Source organism: Nerophis ophidion, linkage group LG14 (genome assembly GCF_033978795.1).
Source record: "Nerophis ophidion isolate RoL-2023_Sa linkage group LG14, RoL_Noph_v1.0, whole genome shotgun sequence".
Lineage (NCBI taxonomy): Eukaryota > Metazoa > Chordata > Actinopteri > Syngnathiformes > Syngnathidae > Nerophis > Nerophis ophidion.
In genome coordinates, this window is record NC_084624.1 from 7,201,093 (window position 1) to 7,222,527 (window position 21,435).

Below are 21,435 nucleotides of genomic sequence, written 5' to 3' on the forward strand. Positions count from 1 at the left end.
GGCCCATCATAACATGGGGGGGGGGGGCAATCAGAGGTTTTTTGTTCAATAATTTATTATATATATATATAGTAAATATATATAATAAGAATAATAAACAATTTCAGCATTAATGGTGCTTTCACAGATGTGTAAGTTACCCATGCCTTGATGGGAAAAAATGCTCAAAACTCACCACATGTATACTATATTTGGCACTGTGAACGACTTTCCCTGTCGCTCGGGTTCCATGGACCACCCAGGAAGGACATGATCGCTTGAACAGGTTGGACTGTCGCTTATTTTGCAATAAGATTTCTCTTGCCGGGTTGGATCGCTTTTCAGCCGCTGTCGTCGTTCTTGTCTGCTCGTTCGCCGGCCCCGCCTCGCTACAGGCACTTTTTTACCTGCTAGACATTTGTATTTGATTACAAAACTTTAAGGTGGTTGTCACGGAAGTAAACATACTGTTTGTATCCAGTTATATAAATTGTATATCCACTATGTTGATATAATATGTAGTAGGTTTCGTACAGTATACCCCATTTATTTTCCTTTAATTTTTTTTTTTGTCGTCCCGTCATGACATTGCTTGTTTTACGAGCAGAGGCGCATGTTCGGCAGCGCGCGCACACAGAGTACCTACAAGCAGACACAGTGTGTAGACAGAAAAGGGAGAACGGATGCATTTTGGCTTAAAAAGTAGAGATAATGGCAAAGTTATAACACTGAAACACCCTCTTACAAATACAGTAAAGTTTCTTACAAGTAATGTTATCACTGGAGGCCAAGGAAGAGTTAAACATGCTTCACTACACACCTTATAACACAATAGCTGACCGCTAACAGCAAGCTGGCGCTCCTGAATGTAAATAAATGCCATGGGTGGATCTTCACCTGACATCCACTGTAATGATATCAAGTACAGGAGCGTTTATATTTTTTATCATCACAAAATATTTTTTCCTTTTAAAAAATGTACATTATGTTTATAAAGTCAGTAATTACGTCCCCGGACACATGAGGACTTTGAATATGTATGATCCTGTAACTACTTGGTATCGTCGGATCGATACCTAAATGTGTGGTATCATCCAAAACTAATGTAAAGTATCAAAGAAGAGAAGAATAAGTGATTATTTCATATTAACAGAAGTGTAAATAGAACATGTTAAAACAGAAAACAGGGCGACACCTACCCTTTACGTCAGTATTTTTTAACCATATTATTATTGGTTTATTAGGTATTGTATTTTATTGTATGATCCTGCAACTACTTGGTAGCGGAACGATACCTAAATGTGTGGTATCATCCGAAACTAATGTGTGGTATCAAAGAAGAGAAGAATAAGTGATTATTACATTTGAACAGAAGTGTAGATAGAACATGTTAAAACAGAAAATAAGCAGATATTAACAGTAAATGAACAAGTGGATTAATAATATTTTTTTTTACAGTTTGTCCCTTATAATGTGTATAAAATAATAGGTATATAAATGAGACAATATGTTAGTGCAGACTAATTAGGAGTCTTTGTGTGTTTACTTACTACTAAAAGACAAGTTGTCTAGTACGTTCAACATTTTATTGAAGGACTAAATGACAATAATAAACATATGTTTCATCTACACTAACATTGTTTGTTACAATAAAGACAATAAGGGATTTTTTGTGGTCCCCTTTATTTACAAAAGTATCAAAAAGTATCGAAATACATTTTGGTACCTGTATTAAAATATTGGTATGGGTACAACCGTAGTGTATACTGTATCGTTGAGCATATTCATGATACTCATGATACATGATCATGATACATTCACGATACTCACGATACATTCATGATACATGATCATGATACATTCATGATACTCACAATACATTCATGATACATGATCATGATACATGATCATGATACTCACGATACATTCATGATACATGATCATGATACATTCATGATACTCACGATACATTCATGATACATGATCATGATACATTCACGATACTCACGATACATTCATGATACATGATCATGATACATTCATGATACTCACGATACATTCATGATACTCACAATACATTCATGATACATGATCATGATACATTCATGATACTCACGATGCATTCATGATACATGATCATGATACATTCATGATACCCACAATACATTCATGATACATGATCATGATACATTCATGATACCCACGATACATTCATGACACATGATCATGATACATTCATGATACTCACGATACATTCATGATACTCACGATACATTCATGATACTCACGATACATTCATGATACATGATCATGATACATTCATGATACCCATGATACATTCATGATACATGACCATGATACATTCATGATACCCATGATACATTCATGATACATTCATGATACATGATCATGATACATTCATGATACTCACGATACATTCATGATACATGATCATGATACATTCATGAAACTCAGACTTAAAAAGGGTGTTGAATCCTCCACAGCTCAGGGCACAAAGAGCAGAAGAAGCAGCATCTGCTGCATGACTTATTCCAGCCTGGTCCTCAGAGATTGGCCCGGGAGGAGCTTCACTCTTCAGAATGCAAAGGCCAGAGGGCCCGAGGTCACGCCGGAGTATTTCCAGTACTTGTCAGATCCTCAAAATCACCCAGAGAGAACTATTCCACATAAAAATGCTGCGAAACTGCGTGTGATGCCTTCAGGAGCCTTAAAAAAATGTGCGTGATGCCTTCAGGAGCCTTCCAAAACTGTGTGTGATGCCTTCAGGAGCCTTTAAAAAAACGATGCGTGATGTCTTCAGACACGGTCCAAGAGCCAAGCGTGCAGGTGTAATGAGGTTTTAATGTTTTTAACAAGATTTTTCAAAGTCTCCTGGCATTTCGTGACGTTGCCGTCACTCCCAATCCTCTCCCTTGCTCTGCTCCCGACCGCTTCCTGTTAAAGACAGCAGACGATTAGATTAACACGTGCCACCTGTGAAATTTAATCACCTGCCAGCTGTGTCTCGCCGTCAGCACATGCTGCTCGTCTTCAGTACCATGGACAGCGGGGGTGACTATTCCTTCTGCAGGCGGCACTGACCACGCCTCCCTCCACAATCCCTTTTTTTTTTTTTAAATCTGATTTGGGCAGCTTTGGCCTGCAGTGTAAACATTGTGTATCTCAACTTGGATACATAGATGGATGGCTGGATGAATTTGATGAAATTAGCATAATTTGATGAGCGCATGAGTTGTTATTTTGTTCTGAATTTTATCGCTTGTTTTTGTGAGTCGTGCTGAGTCAGACTGCTCAGTCATCTCTTTGCATGCAGCTGCTCCTCGTATTCATTTCATCCTGAGTGATCTCCCAGCTGCTGCGTCACACACACACACACACACACACACACACACACACACACACACACACACACACACACACCAAAGGTCGTCTAATCTGTCATCCCATCAACATCCCAGAATGGCAACGTGCGAAAATGACGATCCAACGGTTTTTCTGTTAGTATCAATTTTTCAGGCGTGAAGTGAAGTGAATTATATTTATATAGCGCTTTTCTCTAGTGACTCAAAGCGCTTTACATAGTGACACCCAATATTGAAGTGACATTTAAACCAGTGTGGGTGGCACTGGGAGCAGGTGGGTAAAGTGTCTTGCCCGAGGACACAACGGCAGCGACTAGTATGGCGGAAGCGGGAATCGAACCTGCAACCCTCAAGTTGCTGGCACGGCCACTCTACCAACCGAGTTACGCCGCCCCGCACAAAAAGAAACGAGCAATGGCCAAGTAACCTTTCCACAAATGCCGGTGCGGAGGAACTTGACTTCTTTCCTTTGAGCACCAAATAAACGGAGGTCAAATTGTTATGGTTTAACAGGGGAGGTGACGGCAAACAGACACCAGAGGGCTGTATGTTCAATAATTTATTATAAATATGGTATATATTATATGGTAAATATATGTAATAAGAATAATAAACAATACTAACTAATAAACTAAGGAAATGAAGCTTGACAAAATTCCAAGAGTGTGTATGGTGTAAGACTATGTGTAGAATTTAACCGAAGTGTGTGTTGAACAGGATACAAGGTAGTCCTTGATTAGGGGCGAGAGAGAGACGTCAGAGTCCAGGGGCGAACGAGGGAGGTAGTCGAGATCCAGGGCAACGAAGGGAAAACAACCATTAGAGAACTAAGTTCCCGTGCAGATCCTCGGGTCCGCCGGTCCTTTATTCAGCTTGCGATCATCAGTCACAGGTGTCCAGATTGCCTGATCGTCTGCAGGCTTGTAGCTGCGTGGGCGTGCTGCGTGGGCGTGCTGCTCCCAGCGCGAGCAGGGGCGTGTCCGAACGCACTGTCAGTGGATCCTCCGGGTGGGAGGGAGACGCAGACCGCGCGTGCGCCATAACACATACAAAATAACCACACAAAGGTGGGTGGCAGGCGTTTGTTTACATTCAGGAGCGCTAGCTTGCTGTTAGCGCCGAGCTTTTGTAGCCTGTAGCATCTTTAGCTATTCCCCGTCCTCCAATGATAACACTACATGTAAGAAACTCACTTTATTTGTCAACATGGAGGCCCAGATTAGTGATTCAGAAGTAGCGCAAGCACTGCGGATGAACGTTAGCCGCTCACTCGCTAGCCATGTCTGAAAGCAGCTCTTCCTGAGGGTGTTTCAGCGATGGAACTTCACCTTTATCTTGACTTTTTACACCAAAATGCATCTGTTCTCCCTTTTCTGTCCACCAATGTGTCTGCTTGCAAGTACTCTGTGTGGGTGCGCTGCCGAACATGCTCCTATGCTCATTAAAAATCAGCAATGTCATGCCCGTTAAAATGAAAATTGAACCGGTGCTTTTCAAACAGAGTACCGTTTTTGATTCATTACTACCGCGGTACTATACTAGTACCGATAAACAACCCTAGTACCAACAAAATTAATCTCATGTGTTCTTTCAATTTCTAAGACATGAATAACTAATGACAGGTCAAAGTATTTCCTCTTACTACAAACAATCAAAAAAATTGTCATTTACATATAAATAATAATAACAACAACAGAACAACATCAACAAAATAGGCTATGTACAAATATGATGATGAAAGTGATATCAAAGAAGCAGGTAGCCAAATAAATAATAATACAGAAATGACAGTGAACAATATTACACTACAAATGGATCAATACAAATACCAATAGAAATATCACTTTTGATAATGAATAATAGCAGTAATTACCTCTATTACAATACAATAGTTCAAATGCAACAATACATATATGTAATGATAACTTGCAATACAAAAAAGAAAGCAGATGAATAGAGAGGAAGAAAGCAAAGCGAACTGTATTAACCTTGTAGATTGTTATGGTAAAATTACCATTATTATAAACAATACAAGTGTTTCAAATGCAACAATATATATATGTAATGATGACTTGAAATACAAACGAAAGCAGATATAAAGAGGGGACAAAAGAGAAGCGAACCGCATTAACCTTGTAGATTGTTATGGTAAAATGACCTGTATTATCAACAATCCAATTGTTCAGATGCGACAACACATATATGTAATGATAACTTGAAATACAAAAGAAAGCAGATAAATGAAGAGGAAGAAAGAGAAGCGAACTGCATTAACCTTGTAGTTTGTTATGGTAAAATTACGTTTATTATCAATAATACAGTTGTTCAAATACAAAAATACATATAAGTAACAATAACTTGAAATACAAACAAAGGCAGATATATGGAGAGGACACAAGAGAAGCAAAATGCATTAACCTTGTAGATTGTTATGGTAAAATAAGCTATATTATCAACAATACAATTGTTTCAAATGCAACAATACATACATGAAACAATGACTTAAAATACAAAATAAAGCAGAAACAGGGAGGAGAAGAAAGAGAAGGGAACTGCATTAACCTTGTAGATTGTTATAGTAAAATAACCCCTATTATCAACATTACAATTATTTCAAATGCGACAATACATACATGTAATGATGACTTGAAATGCAAACAAATGCAGATAAATAGAGGGGGGAAAGGGAAGCGAACCGCATTAACCTTGTAGATTGTTATGGTAAAATGACCTCTATTATCAACAATACAATTGTTTCAAATGCAACAATACATATATGTCATGATAACTTGAAATACAAAAGAAAGCAGATAAATAGAGGAGAGGAAAGAGAAGCGAACTGTAATAACCTTGTAGATTGTTATGGTAAAATTACCTCTATTATCAACAATACAATTGTTTCAAATGCAACAAAAAATATGTAAATATGACTTGAAATGCAAACAAATGCAGATAAATAGAGGGGGAAAAGGGAAGCGAACCACATTAACCTTGTAGATTGTTATGGTAAAATTACCTCTATTATCAACAATACAATTGTTTCAAATGCAACAATACATATATGTCATGATAACTTGAAATACAAAAGAAAGCAGATAAATAGAGGAGAGAAAAGAGAAGCGAACTGTATTAACCTTGTAGATTGTTATGGTAAAATTACCTCTATTATCAACAATACAATTGTTTCAAATGCAACAAAAAATATGTAAAGATGACTTGAAATACAAAAGAAAGCAGATAAATAAATGAGAAGAAAGGTAAGCGAACTGTAATAACCTTGTGGATTGTTATGGTAAAATTACCTCTATTATCAACAATACAATTTTTTTCAAATACAAAAATACATACAAGTAACAATAACTTGAAATACAAAAGAAAGCAGATACAGGGAGGAGAAGGAAGAGAAGCAAACTGCATTAACCTTGTAGATTGTTATGGTAAAATGACCTCTATTATCAACATTACAATTATCTCAAATGCGAAAATACATATATGTAACGATGACTTGAAATGCAAACAAATGCAGATAAATAGAGGGGGAAAAGGGAAGCGAACTGGATTAACCTTGTAGATTGTTATGGTAAAATTACCTCTATTATCAACAATACAATTGTTTCAAAGGCAACAATACATATATGTCATGATAACTTGAAATACAAAAGAAAGCAGATAAATAGAGGAGAGGAAAGAGAAGCGAACTGGATTAACCTTGTAGATTGTTATGGTAAAATTACCTCTATTATCAACAATACAATTGTTTCAAAGGCAACAATACATATATGTCATGATAACTTGAAATACAAAAGAAAGCAGATAAATAGAGGAGAGGAAAGAGAAGCGAACTGTATTAACCTTGTAGATTGTTATGGTAAAATTACCTCTATTATCAACAATACAATTGTTTCAAATGCAACAAGACATATATGTCATGATAACTTGAAATACGAAAGAAAGCAGATAAATAGAGGAGAAGAAAGAGAATCGAACTGTATTAACCTTGTAGATTGTTATGGTAAAATTACCTCTATTATCAACAATACAATTGTTTAAGATGCAACAAGACAAATAAGTAATGATGACTCCCTACAGGGGTCTTGTGTAGAGGGGCCCGTAATGTGGTGCTCCATCCATGCTTGTGCATCCTGTCTTGTGTCAGTCTACAAGCCATTTGGCTTTTGGATCCCTGCTGTGTGTGTGTGTGTGTGTGTGTGTGTGTGTGTGTGTGTGTGTGTGTGTGTGTGTGTGTGTGTGTGTGTGTGTGTGTGTGTGTGTGTGTGTGTGTGTGTGTGTGTGTGTGTGTGTGTGTGTGTGCGAGCTGTGCTCCTCTTAGCAAGCTTCTGTTTCCATAGCAACTCACATCTGACTTATGGCAACATGTGTGTTCCTACTTCCGGAATCAAAGAGTTTTTTCTAATCATGTCAGACTTGGTGACAGACGACAAAGACGACGATTTTTGGACAAACGAGGATTCAGAACCTTATCTTTTTGAAGCTGAACATACTGAGGATGAGCTGCTGCTTACAGAAGCGAGCAGGAGGGAAGAGTGAGCCGTTGGAGCGGACGGAAAGCCGAGGGAGTGAGGTGAAAGTGATTTTGATGCTATGAATATAAAACTTGGTGTCACAGTTATTTGATGTTGAACCCCAGGATGCAGAGATGGAGGCGGGCATTGAATGGGAAAACATGATTTAATTTAAAAAGTAGAACAAGAACAAACAAAAAGCACGCACGTGGGCGGAATAACAAACTAAGGGAGCTAGCACTGGAAGCCAGAAAACAAAAAAGGAACTTTAGCGTGGAAGCTAGCGGGTTGCAAACAGGAAAACAGAAGTCGTTACTTGTGGAGTGAAAACAAAACAGGAGCAGGGAAAAAAAGACAGTAAGTTACAAACAAACGAATGTAGCTAACCTCTACGCTGCAATAAAACGACACGATAGCAACGACAGGAGCGACATGTGGCAACGACAATAGACATGACAATACAATACAATGATCCAGCAACTGACACAAGACAAAGGAGGTACAAGTAGGAGCCGGCTGATTGGCAACAGGTGTGGCCAGTCGCCAATCAGCCGCAGCTGAAGGGGAACACAGCACTCAGGGAACAAGACAGGAAGCTGACAAAATAAGAGCACTAGACAGGAACTAAGGACAGGAAATACTAAACACACTGAGGAGGAACACAGCACTCAGGGAACAAGACAGGAACTAAAAGACAGGAAATACTAAACACAGGAAACAGACAAATGCAGAGGAAAAAACTAAAACATAGACAAACTGTCAGGAGCAAGCCTGACACTTGGAGCCAAGCTATTTCAACATAAATGGATTGCTTACCCAAAAATCAACTGGAAACGTCTACGGCCAGCTGGACAAAACAGACAATTATCCATGGAGTGAGTCGCTTAAATATCGGCCATGATATTGAAGTGGCGTCATGTGTGTTATTAAACTACAGTAGAGCGTCGGGTGAAACTGTAACTGAGTGTGCAGCCCAATACATATTTCCTCATGAGCAAAACTCAACTCTGTCTATGCTTCATTCCTTGCTTCTTGTCTCGTTTAATAGATAGTTTTGGTGTTTGAACCTGACACCGACATGGTCTCACAAGACGTAGTTTCTCTTTAAATATCCTTCTTGAAATTGTTTTTTGCAGCGTTCGATGAGTTGCAAACGCTCTTTATTAAAAGATGTCATGATAGGATTTCACACCGCCCATTCTTCGCCATTCATGACGACCCTGTTAGTTTGGAACATACAAGTGAATGAAGGGCATACTTAGTCAACATGTCACACTAACACTTTCATAAACATGTGCCATATAGTAAGACAACGCAAAACACATTTCAGGAGAATATCTGCACTGCAACGCGAAATAGAGACAACAGAACAAATACCCAGAATTCCATGCGGCACTGCATTAACCTTGTAGATTGTTATGGCCAAGCTATTTCGACATAAATGGATTGCTCACCCAAAATCGCCTGGAAACGTCCCCGGCCAGCTGGACCAAACAGACAACTGTCCATGGAGTGAGTCACTTTAATATCGATCATGATATTGAAGTGGCGTCATGTGTGTTATTAAACTACAGTAGAGGAGCGCAGGGGGCTGTACCTTAGAGCGTCGGGTGAAACTGTAACTGAGTGTGCAACCCAATACATATCTCCTCATGAGCAAAACTCAACTCTGTCTATGCTTGATTCCTTGCTTCTTGTCTCGTTTAGTAGATAGTTTTGGTGTTTGAACCCGACACCGACATGGTCTCACAAGATGTACTTTCTCTTTAAATATCCTTCTTGAATTTGTTTTTTGCAGCGTTCGATGAGTTGCAAACGCTCTTTAGTAAAAGATGTCATGATAGGATTTCACACTGCCCGTTCGTCGCCATTCATGACGACCCTGTTAGTTTGGAACATACAAGTGAATGAAGGGCATACTTAGTCAACATGTCACACTAAAGGTGGCCGTATGAACAACGCCAACACTGTCATAAACATGTGCCATATAGTGAAACAACGCAAAACACATTTCGGGAGAACATTTGCACCGCAACGCGACATACACACAACAGGATAAATCCCCAGAATTCCCTGCGGCACTGCATTAACCTTGTAGATTGTTATGGCCAAGCTATTTCGACATAAATGGATTGCTTACCCAAAAATCAACTGGAAACGTCTCCGGCCAGCTGGACAAAACAGACAATTATCCATGGAGTGAGTCACTTTAACATCGATCATGATATTGAAGTGGCGTAATGTGTGTTGTTACAACCACAGTAGAGGAGCGCGGGGGCTGTACCTTAGAGCGTTGGGTGAAACTGTAACTAAGTGTGCAGCCCAATACATATCTCCTCATGAGCAAAACTCAACTCTGTCTATGCTTGATTCCTTGCTTCTTGTCTCGTTTAATAGATAGTTTTGGTGTTTGAACCCGACACCGACATGGTCTCACAAGATGTAGTTTCTCTTTAAATATCCTTCTTGAAATTGTTTTTTGCAGCGTTCGATGGGTTGCAAACGCTCTTTAGTAAAAGATGTCATGCTAGGATTTCACACCGCCTGTTCGTCGCCATTCATGAAGACCCTGTTAGTTTGGAACATACAAGTGAATGAAGGGCATACTTAGTCAACATGTCACACTAACACTTTCATAAACATGTGCCATATAGTGAGACAACGCAAAACACATTTCAGGAGAATATTTGCACTGCAACGCGACATAGACACAACAGAACAAATACCCAGAATTCCATGCGGCACTGCATTAACCTTGTAGATTGTTATGGCCAAGCTATTTGAACATAAATGGATTGCTTACCCAAAAATCAACTGGAAACGTCCCCGGCCAGCTGGACCAAACAGACAACTGTCCATGGAGTGAGTCACTTTAATATCGATCATGATATTGAAGTGGCGTAATGTGTATTGTCACAACCACAGTAGAGGAGCGCGGGGGCTGTACCTTAGAGCGTCGGTTGAAACTGTAACTGAGTGTGCAGCCCAACACTTGCTTCTTGTCTCGTTTAATAGATCGTTTTGGTGTTTGAACCTGACACCGACATGGTCCCACAAGATGTACTTTCTCTTTAAATATCCTTCTTGAAATTGTTTTTTGCAGCGTTCGATGAGTTGCAAACGCTCTTTAGTAAAAGATGTCATGATAGCATTTCACACCGCCCGTTCGTCGCAATTCATGACGACCCTGTTAGTTTGGAACATACAAGTGAATGAAGGGCATACTTAGTCAACATGTCACACTAAGGGTGGCCGTATGAACAACGCCAACACTTTCATAAACATGTGCCATATAGTGAAAAAACGCAAAACACATTTCGGGAGAATATTTGCACCGCAACGCGACATAGACACAACAGAACAAATACCCAGAATGCCCTGCGGCACCGACTCTTTCAGGACGCTACAATATATCTGCCACCCAATCGATGTTTTGTTCCCCCTTCTCTGCGACCCCCCCCGGTCTGGCTCCGGCGCAACACTTATCCAATCACAGGCTGGTTAACATCAGGCTGCCTAGATAGGCTACTGTCAACAACTGGTGATCTGATTGGCTATCACGACTGTCTATCAACTGTATGTGCATGTGAATAAGACGCCTGCATTGTCGATTCTGCAGGCAGATTTGGCACAGCATGGCAACCGAAGCAAGCTGGATTCTGATTGGATAGAAACTAAAGGAGCATGAAACGGCATGAAGAGAATGGGAATATTTTTTAGATATTTAGGGAAAGTAAATAAAAAAATGATTTTATTTTTAATTGCGATCATTCGATCGTAGAAAGTTGTTGCAATGACTTTGCAGAAGAACCTTTTTTTTTTTTTTTTTTTATCATGCGCCGCACACGCTGAAATGATATCCCTGTTGTATGATACATGATTGCATCTTGAGCGCGGTTATGCATGGCCGGAGCGTGTGTGTGTGTGTGTGTGTGTGTGTGTGTGTGTGTGTGTGTGTGTGTGCGCGCTGCATACTCATGCGCTGGCCTCCAGCTCCAGGCTGTGCAGTGAATGTATATGCGCTTACTGCAGTCAAACTCCAGTTAGCAACGTTTGCCTTTGCTGCAGGGAGAATCGACGCGCGCCATTGTGTGTGTGTGTGTGTGTGTGTGTGTGTGTGTCTTTGTGTGTTTATACCCTCCTTGAGACATCAACAAGGAAATCTACCTTCCATACAAGGACCAGTGACATAAATCATGGTCCCAATACTGAAAACCATTGCATCTAATAGAGAGCCAAATACTAGAGTTTGTGAACATTGCTCCAAAGTAAGGAAAAGTAGCTTCCAATATGAGGAAGTGTGAACAAGTTAGGACGTAAATCATCGTCCCAATGTTATGATCCACTGCCCGGATCATATTTTGATTTCGATTTTTGAGCTTTTTGTGTTTTCTGTTAGTTTTGGATTCCTTCGGCTTTTGTTTGTTCACCCCTCAGTTTGGTTTCCATTGTTACTCGTTATTTTCAACTGCCGCCTGTTCCGAACGTGCACCTGTCTTGTGATTGCTGTCTTTATTTAAGCCTGCCTTCCTAATTTGTATTCGCACAACAAGTAACAGCGTTTTGTTTCCTGCTCACAACCTGCTAGCTTCCACGCTAGGCTGTTTTGTTTTCTAGCTCCCACGCTAGCTCTTTTAGTTTTGTCTCAGTCTGATTTATATTTTAAATAAGCCCGTCTGCATCCCTGGGGGAACGAAACCCACATCACCATGTGCCTGACCTGTTACACCCAACACAGAAAACTGTTCCAACTAATAGAGAGACAAATACATTGCTCCAAAGTCAGGATTGTTTTTTGTTTCTACCTTTCCTGAGACATCAACAAGGAAAAGTAGCTTCCATATGAGGAGGTCTGAACAAGTTAGAAAAGAAATAATGGTCCCAATACGGAAAATCATTGCATCTAATCGAGAGCAAAAAACTAGAGTCTGTGAACATTGCTCCAAAGTCAGGAATTGTTTTTGTTTGTACCCTTCTTGAGACATCAACAAGGAAAAGTATCTTCCATATGAGGAGGTGTGAACAAGTTTGGACATAAATCATGGTCCTAATACAGAAAACCATTGCATCTAATAGAGAGCCAAATACTAGAGTCTGTGAACATTGCTCCAAAGTCAGGATTGTTTTGTTTCTACCCTTCTTGAGACATCAACAAGAAAAAGTAGCTTCCATATGAGGAGGTGTGAACAAGTTAGGACATAAATCATGGTCCCAATACGGAAAACTGTTGCATCTAATAGAGAGACAAATACTAGAGTCTGTAAACATTGCTCCAAAGTCAGGTTTGTTTTGTTTCTACCCTTCTTGAGACACCAACAAGGAAAAGTAGCTTCCATATGAGGAGGTGTGAACAAGTTAGGACATAAATCATGGTCCCAATACGGAAAACTGTTGCATCTGATAGAGAGACAAATACTACAGTCCGTGAACATTGCTCCAAAGTCAGGATTGTTTTGTTTCTACCCTTCTTGAGACATCAACAAGAAAAAGTGCCTTCCATATGAGGAGGCGTGAACAAGTTAGGACATAAATCATGGTCCCAATACGGAAAACTGTTGCATCTATTAGAGAGCCAAATACTAAAGTCCGTAAACATTGCTCCAAAGTCAGGATTGTTTTGTTTCTACCCTTCTTGAGACATCAACAAGGAAAAGTATCTTCCATATGAGAAGTTGTGAACGAGCTAGGACATAAATCATGGTCCCAATACGGAAAACTGTTGCATATAATAGAGAGGCAAATACTATAGTCCGTGAACATTGCTCCAAAGTCAGGATTTTTTATTTATTTATTTCTACCCTTCTTGAGACATCAACAAGGAAAAGTAGCTTCCATATGAGAAGTTGTGAACAAGCTAGGACATAAATCATGGTCCCAATACGGAAAACTGTTGCATCTAAGAGAGAGACAAATACTAGAGTCCGTGAACATTGCTCCAAAGTCAGGTTTGTTTTGTTTCTACCTTTCTTGAGACACCAACAAGGAAAAGTAGCTTCCATATGAGGAGGTGTGAACAAGTTAGGACATAAATCATGACCCTAATACGCAAAACCATCGCATCTAATAGAGAGACAAATACTAGAGTCCGTGAACATTGCTCCAAAGTCAAATTTGTTTGGTTTCTACCCTTCTTGTGACATCAACAAGGAAAAGTAGCTTCCATATGAGGAGGCGTGAACATGTTAGGACATAAATCGTGGTCCCAATACGAAAAACTGTTGCATCTAATAGAGAGACAAATACTAGAGTCCGTGAACATTGCTCCAAAGTCAGGATTTATTTAGTTTCTACCCTTCTTGAGACATCAACAAGAAAAAGTAGCTTCCATATGAGGAGGTGTGAACAAGTTAGGACGTAAATCATGGACCTAATACGGAAAACCATTGCATTTAATAGAGAGACAAATACTAGAGTCCGTGAACATTGCTCCAAAGTCAGGATTTATGTAATTTTTTACCCTTCTTGAGACAGCAACAAGGAAAAGTAGCTTCCGTATGAGAAGTTGTGAACAAGTTAAGACATAAATCATGGTCCCAATACGGAAAACTGTTGCATCTAATAGAGAGACAAATACTACAGACCGTGAACATTGCCCCAAAGTCAGGTTTGTTTTGTGTTTACCCTTTTTGAGACACCAACAAGAAAAGTAGCTTCCATATGAGGAGGCATGAACAAGTTAGGACATAAATCATGGTCCCAATATTGAAAACCATTGCATCTAATAGAAAGCCAAATACTAAAGTCCGTGAACATTGCTCCAAAGTCAGGATTTTTTTAAAAATTATTTCTACCCTTCTTGAGACATCAACAAGGAAAAGTACCTTCCATATGAGGAGGTGTGAACAAGTTAGGACATAAATCATGACCCTAATACGTAAAACCATTGCATCTAATAGAGAGCCAAATACTAAAGTCCGTGAACATTGTTCCAAAGTCAGGATTGTTTTGTTTCTACCCTTCTTGAGACATCAACAAGGAAAAGTGCCTTCCATATGAGGAGGTGTGAACAAGTTAAGACACAAATCATGGTCCCAATACGGAAAACTGTTGCATCTAATAGAGAGCCAAATACTAGAGTCCGTGAACATTGCTCCAAAGTCAGGATTTATTTAGTTTTTACCCTTCTTGAGACATCAACAAAGAAAAATAGCTTCCGATATGAAGCGGTGCGAACAAGTTAGGACATAAATCATGGTCCCGATAAGGAAAACTGTTGCATATAATAGAGAGGCAAATAATAGAGTCCGTGAACATTGCTCCAAAGTCAGGATTTTTTTTTTAATTTATTTCTACCCTTCTTGAGACATCAACAAGGAAAAGTAGCTTCCATATGAGAAGTTGTGAACAAGCTAGGACATAAATCATGGTCCCAATACGGAAAACTGTTGCATCTAAGAGAGAGACAAATACTAGAGTCCATGAACATTGCTCCAAAGTCAGGTTTGTTTTGTTTCTAACTTTCTTGAGACAACAACAAGGAAAAGTAGCTTCCATATGAGGTGGTGTGAACAAGTTAGGACATAAATCATGGTCCCGATACGGAAAACCATTGCATCTAATGGAGAGACAAATACTAAAGACCGTGAACATTGTTCCAAAGTCAGGTTTGTTTTGTGTTTACCCTTTTTGAGACACCAACAAGAAAAAGTAGCTTCCATATGAGGAGGTGTGAACAAGCTAGGACATAAATCATGGTCCTAATACGTAAAACCATTGCATCTAATAGAGAGACAAATACTAGAGTCCGTAAACATAGCTCCAAAGTCAGGATTGTTTTGTTTCTACCCTTCTTGAGACACCAACAAGAAAGAGTGCCTTCCATATGAGGAGGTGTGAACAAGTTAGGACATAAATCATGGTCCCAATACGGAAAACTGTTGCATCTATTAGAGAGCCAAATACTAAAGTCCGTAAACATTGCTCCAAAGTCAGGATTGTTTTGTTTCTAGCCTTCTTGAGACATCAACAAGGAAAAGTATCTTCCATATGAGAAGTTGTGAACGAGCTAGGACATAAATCATGGTCCCAATACGGAAAACTGTTGCATATAATAGAGAGGCAAATACTATAGTCCGTGAACATTGCTCCAAAGTCAGGATTTTTTTTTAAATTTATTTCTACCCTTCTTGAGACATCAACAAGGAAAAGTAGCTTCCATATGATAAGTTGTGAACAAGCTAGGACACAAATCATGGTCCCAATACGGAAAACTGTTGCATCTAAGAGAGAGACAAATACTAGAGTCCGTGAACATTGCTCCAAAGTCAGGTTTGTTTTGTTTCTACCTTTCTTGAGACAACAACAAGGAAAAGTAGCTTCCATATGAGGTGGTATGAACAAGTTAGGACATAAATCATGGTCCCGATACGGAAAACCATTGCATCTAATAGAGAGACAAATACTAAAGACCGTGAACATTGTTCCAAAGTCAGGTTTGTTTTTTGTTTACCCTTTTTGAGACACCAACAAGAAAAAGTAGCTTCCATATGAGGAGGTGTGAACAAGCTAGGACATAAATCATGGTCCTAATACGTAAAACCATTGCATCTAATAGAGAGACAAATACTAGAGTCCGTAAACATAGCTCCAAAGTCAGGATCGTTTTGTTTCTACCCTTCTTGAGACACCAACAAGAAAGAGTGCCTTCCATATGAGGAGGTGTGAACAAGTTAGGACATAAATCATGGTCCCGATACGGAAAACTGTTGCATCTATTAGAGAGCCAAATACTAAAGTCCGTAAACATTGCTCCAAAGTCAGGATTGTTTTATTTCTACCCTTCTTGAGACATCAACAAGGAAAAGTAGCTTCCATATGAGGAGGCGTGAACAAATTAGGACATAAATCATGACTTTAATACGTAAAACCATTGCATCTATTGGAGAGACAAATACTAAAGTCTGTGAACATTGCTCCAAAGTCTGTACTTATTTAGTTTGTACGCTTCTTGAGACATCAACAAAGAAAAGTAGCTTCCGATATGAAGAGGTACGGACAAGTTAGGACATAAATCATGGTCCCGATACGGAAAACCATTGCATTTAATAGAGAGACAAATACTACAGTCCGTAAACATTGCTCCAAAGTCAGGATTTATTTTGTTTCTGCCCTTCTTGAGACATCAACAAAGAAAGGTACCTTCCATATGAGAAGTTGTGAACGAGCTAGGACATAAATCATGGTCCCAATACAGAAAACTGTTCCATATAATAGAGAGACAAATACTAGAGTCCATGAACATTGCTCCAAAGTCAGGATTTATTTGGTTCTACCCTTCTTGAGACATCAAAAGAAAAAGTAGCTTCCATATGAGGAGGTGTGAACAAGTTAGGACATAAATCATGGTCCCAATACGTAAAACCATTGCATCTAATAGAGAGAGAAATACTAGAGTCCGTGAACATTTCTCCAAAGTCAGGATTGTTTTGTTTCTACCCTTCTTGAGACATCAAAAAGAAAGAGTGCCTTCCATATGAGGAGGTGTGAACAAGTTAGGACATAAATCATGGTCCCAATACGGAAAACTGTTGCATCTAATAGAGAGACAAATACTAGAGTCCGTGAACATCGCTCCAAAGTCAGGTTTGTTTTGTTTCTACCCTTCTTGAGACATCAACAAGAAAAAGTAGCTTCCATATGAGGAGGTGTGAACAAGTTAGGACATAAATCCTGGTCCCAATACGGAAAATCATTGCATCTAATAGAGAGCCAAATACTAGAGTCCGTAAACATTGCTCCAAAGTCAGGATTGTTTTGTTTCTACCCTTCTTGAGACATCAACAAGAAGAAGTAGCTTCCATATGAGGAGGTGTGAACAAGTTAGGACATAAATCCTGGTCCAAATACAGAAAACCATTGCATCTAACAGAGTCAAAAACTAGAGTCTGTGAACATTGGTCCAAAGTCAGGTTTGTTTTGTTTCTGCCCTTCTTGTGACATCAACAAAGAAAGGTACCTTCCATATGAGAAGTTGTGAACGAGCTAGGACATAAATCATGGTCCCAATACAGAAAACTGTTGCATCTAATAGAGACACAAATACTAGAGTCCGTAAACATTGCTCCAAAGTCAGGTTTGTTTTGTGTTTACCCTTTTTGAGACACCAACAAGAAAAAGTAGCTTCCATATGAGGAGGCGTGAACAAGCTAGGACATAAATCATGGTCCCAATATGGAAAATCATTGCATCTACTAGAGAGACAAATACTAGAGTCCGTGAACATTGCTCCAAAGTCTGGATTTTTTTGTTTCTACCCTTCTTGAGACATCAACAAGGAAAAGTAGCTTCCATATGAGGAGGTGTGAACAAGTTAGGACATAAATCATGAACCTAATACGTAAAACCATTGCATCTAATAGAGAGCCAAATACTAAAGTCCGTGAACATTGCTCCAAAGTCAGTATTGTTTTGTTTCTACCCTTCTTGAGACATCAACAAGGAAAAGTAGCTTCCATATGAGGAGGTGTGAACAAGTTAGGACATAAATCATCTTCCCGATACGGAAAATCATTGCATCTAATAGAGAGACAAATACTAAAGACCGTGAACATTGCTCCAAAGTCAGGTTTGTTTTGTGTTTACCCTTTTTGAGACACCAACAAGAAAAAGTAGCTTCCATATGAGGAGGTGTGAACAAGTTAGGACATAAATCATGACTTTAATACGTAAAACCATTGCATCTAATAGAGAGACAAATACTAGAGTCCGTGAACATTGCTCCAAAGTCAGGATTGTTTTGTGTCTACCCTTCTTGAGACATCAACAAGGAAAAGTATCTTCCATATGAGAAGTTGTGAAGGAGCTGGGACATAAATCATGGTCCCAATACAGAAAACTGTTTCATATAATAGAGAGGCAAATACTAGAGTATGTGAACATTGCTCCAAAGTCAGGAATTTTTTTTGTTAGTACCCTTCTTGAGACATCAACAAGGAAAATTATCTTCCATATGAGGAGGTGTGAACAAATTTGGACATAAATCATGATCCCAATACGGAAAACCATTGCATCTAATAGAGAGCCAAATACTAGAGTCCGTAAACATTGCTCCAAAGTCAGGATTTATTTTGTTTCTACCCTTCTTGAGACATCAACAAGGAAAAGTATCTTCCATATGAGGAGGTGTGAACAAGTCTGGACATAAATCATGGTCCCAATACGGAAAACTGTTGCATCTAATAGAGAGACAAATATTAGAGACCGTAAACATTGCTCCAAAGTCAGGATTTTTTTGTTTCTACCCTTCTTGAGACATCAACAAGAAAAAGTGCCCTCCATATGAAGAGGCGTGAACAAGTTAGGACATAAATCATGGTCCCAATACGGAATATCGTTGCATCTAAAAGAGAGCCAAATACTAGAGTCCGTGAACATTGCTCCAAAGTCAGGATTTATTTCGTTTCTACCCTTCTTGAGACATCAACAAAGAAAAGTAGCTTCCGATATGAAGAGGTGCGAACAAGTTAGGACATAAATCACGGTCCCAATACGGAAAACTGTTGCATCTAAGAGAGAGACAAATACTAGAGTCAGTGGACATTGCTCCAAAGTCAGGATTTTTTTTTGTTTGTACCCTTCTTGAGACATCAACAAGGAAAATTTGCTTCCATATGAGGAGGTGTGAACAAGTTAGGACATAAATCACGGTCCCAATACGGAAAACCATTGTAACTAATAGAGAGACAAATACTAGAGTGCGTGAACATTGCTCCAAAGTCAGGTTTGTTTTGTTTCTACCCTTCTTGAGACATCAACAAGGAAAAGTAGCTTCCATATGAGGAGGTCTGAACAAGTTAGGACATAAATCATGACCCTAATACGTAAAACCATCGCATCTAATGGAGAGACCAATACTAAAGTCCGTGAACATTGCTCCAAAGTCAAATTTGTTTGGTTTCTACCCTTCTTGTGACATCAACAAGGAAAGGCACCTTCCATATGAGAAGGTGTGAACAAGCCAGGACATAAATCAAGGTCCCAATACGGAATATCGTTGCATCTAAAAGACAGCCAAATACTAAAGTCTGTGAACATTGCTCCAAAGTCAGGATTTTTTTGTTTCTACCCTTCTTGAGACATCAACAAGGAAAAGTAGCTTCCGTATGAGGAGGTGTGAACAAGTTAGGATGTAAATCATGGTCCCAATACGGAAAACCATTGCATCTAATACAGAGACAAATATTACAGTCCGTGAACATTGCTACAAAGTCAGGATTGTTTTGTTTCTACCCTTCTTGAGACATCAAAAAGAAAGAGTGCCTTCCATATGAGGAGGTGTGAACAAGTTAGGACATAAATCATGGTCCCAATAAGGAAAATTGTTGCATTTAATAGAGAGACAAATACTAGGGTCCGTGAACATTGCTCCAAAGTCAGGATTTTTTTGTTTCTACCCTTCTTGAGACATCAACAAGGAAAAGCAGCTTCCATATGAGGAGGTGTGAACAAGTTAGGACATAAATCATGGTCCCAATACGGAAAACTGTTGCATCTAAGAGAGAGCCAAATACTACAGTCCGTGAACATTGCTCCAAAGTCAGGATTGTTTGGTTTCTACCCTTCTTGAGACATCAACAAGGAAAAGCAGCTTCCATATGAGGAGGTGTGAACAAGTTAGGACATAAATCATGGTCCTAATACGTAAAACCATTGCATCTAATAGAAAGCCAAATACTAGAGTGTGTGAACATTGCTCCAAAGTCAGGATTGTTTTGTTTCTACACTTCTTGTGACATCAACAAAGAAAGGTACCTTCTATATGAGAAGTTGTGAACAAGCTAGGACATAAATCATGGTCCCAATACAGAAAACTGTTGCATATAATAGAGAGCCAAATACTAAAGTCCGTGAACATTGCTCCAAAGTCAGGATTTTTTTTTAAAATTTATTTCCACCCTTCTTGAGACATCAACAAGGAAAAGTAGCTTCCATATGAGAAGTTGTGAACAAGCTAGGACATAAATCATGGTCCCAATACGGAAAACTGTTGCATATAATAGAGAGCCAAATACTAGAGTGTGTGAACATTGCTCCAAAGTCAGGTTTGTTTGGTTTCTACCCTTCTTGTGACATCAACAAGGAAGCGTACCTTCCATATGAGAAGTTGTGAACAAGCTAGGACATAAATCATGGTCCCAATATGGAAAACTGTTGTATCTAATAGAGGGCCAAATACTAAAGTCCGTGAACATTGCTCCAAAGTCAAATTTGTTTTGTTTCTGCCCTTCTTGAGACACCAACAAGGAAAAGTGCCTTCCATATGAGAAGTTGTGAACAAGCTAGGACATAAATCATGGTCCCAATACGGAAAACTGTCGCATTTAATAGAGACAAATACTAGAGTCTGTGAACATTGCTCCAAAGTCAGGATTTTTTGTTGCTTTAATTTGCGTGTGTGTGTGTGTGTGTTAGCTTGTACCTCCATTTATCAGACCGTGCGCCCATTAGCATATAAGCTGCTAACTCGCTGCAGCCAACGACTGCAATTTGCAATTTGGCTTTTAGTCTTGGAGGCCTGATTGGAGAAGAAGTCCGCGGGGAGACGGCACGCT

General features: G+C 39.3%; 1 long non-coding RNA gene across 1 annotated transcript in view; it reads right to left on the reverse strand.

Annotated features, from left to right (window-relative positions):
- Positions 1–1,604: 1,604 nt before the first annotated feature.
- Positions 1,605–21,435, reverse strand: part of LOC133568043 (uncharacterized) — a 216,129-nt gene continuing 196,298 nt past the window's right edge. Inside the window, exon 6 of the long non-coding RNA XR_009809526.1 lies at positions 1,605–2,934. This is a non-coding gene — a long non-coding RNA (uncharacterized LOC133568043). The remainder of the gene's footprint in view (positions 2,935–21,435) is intronic.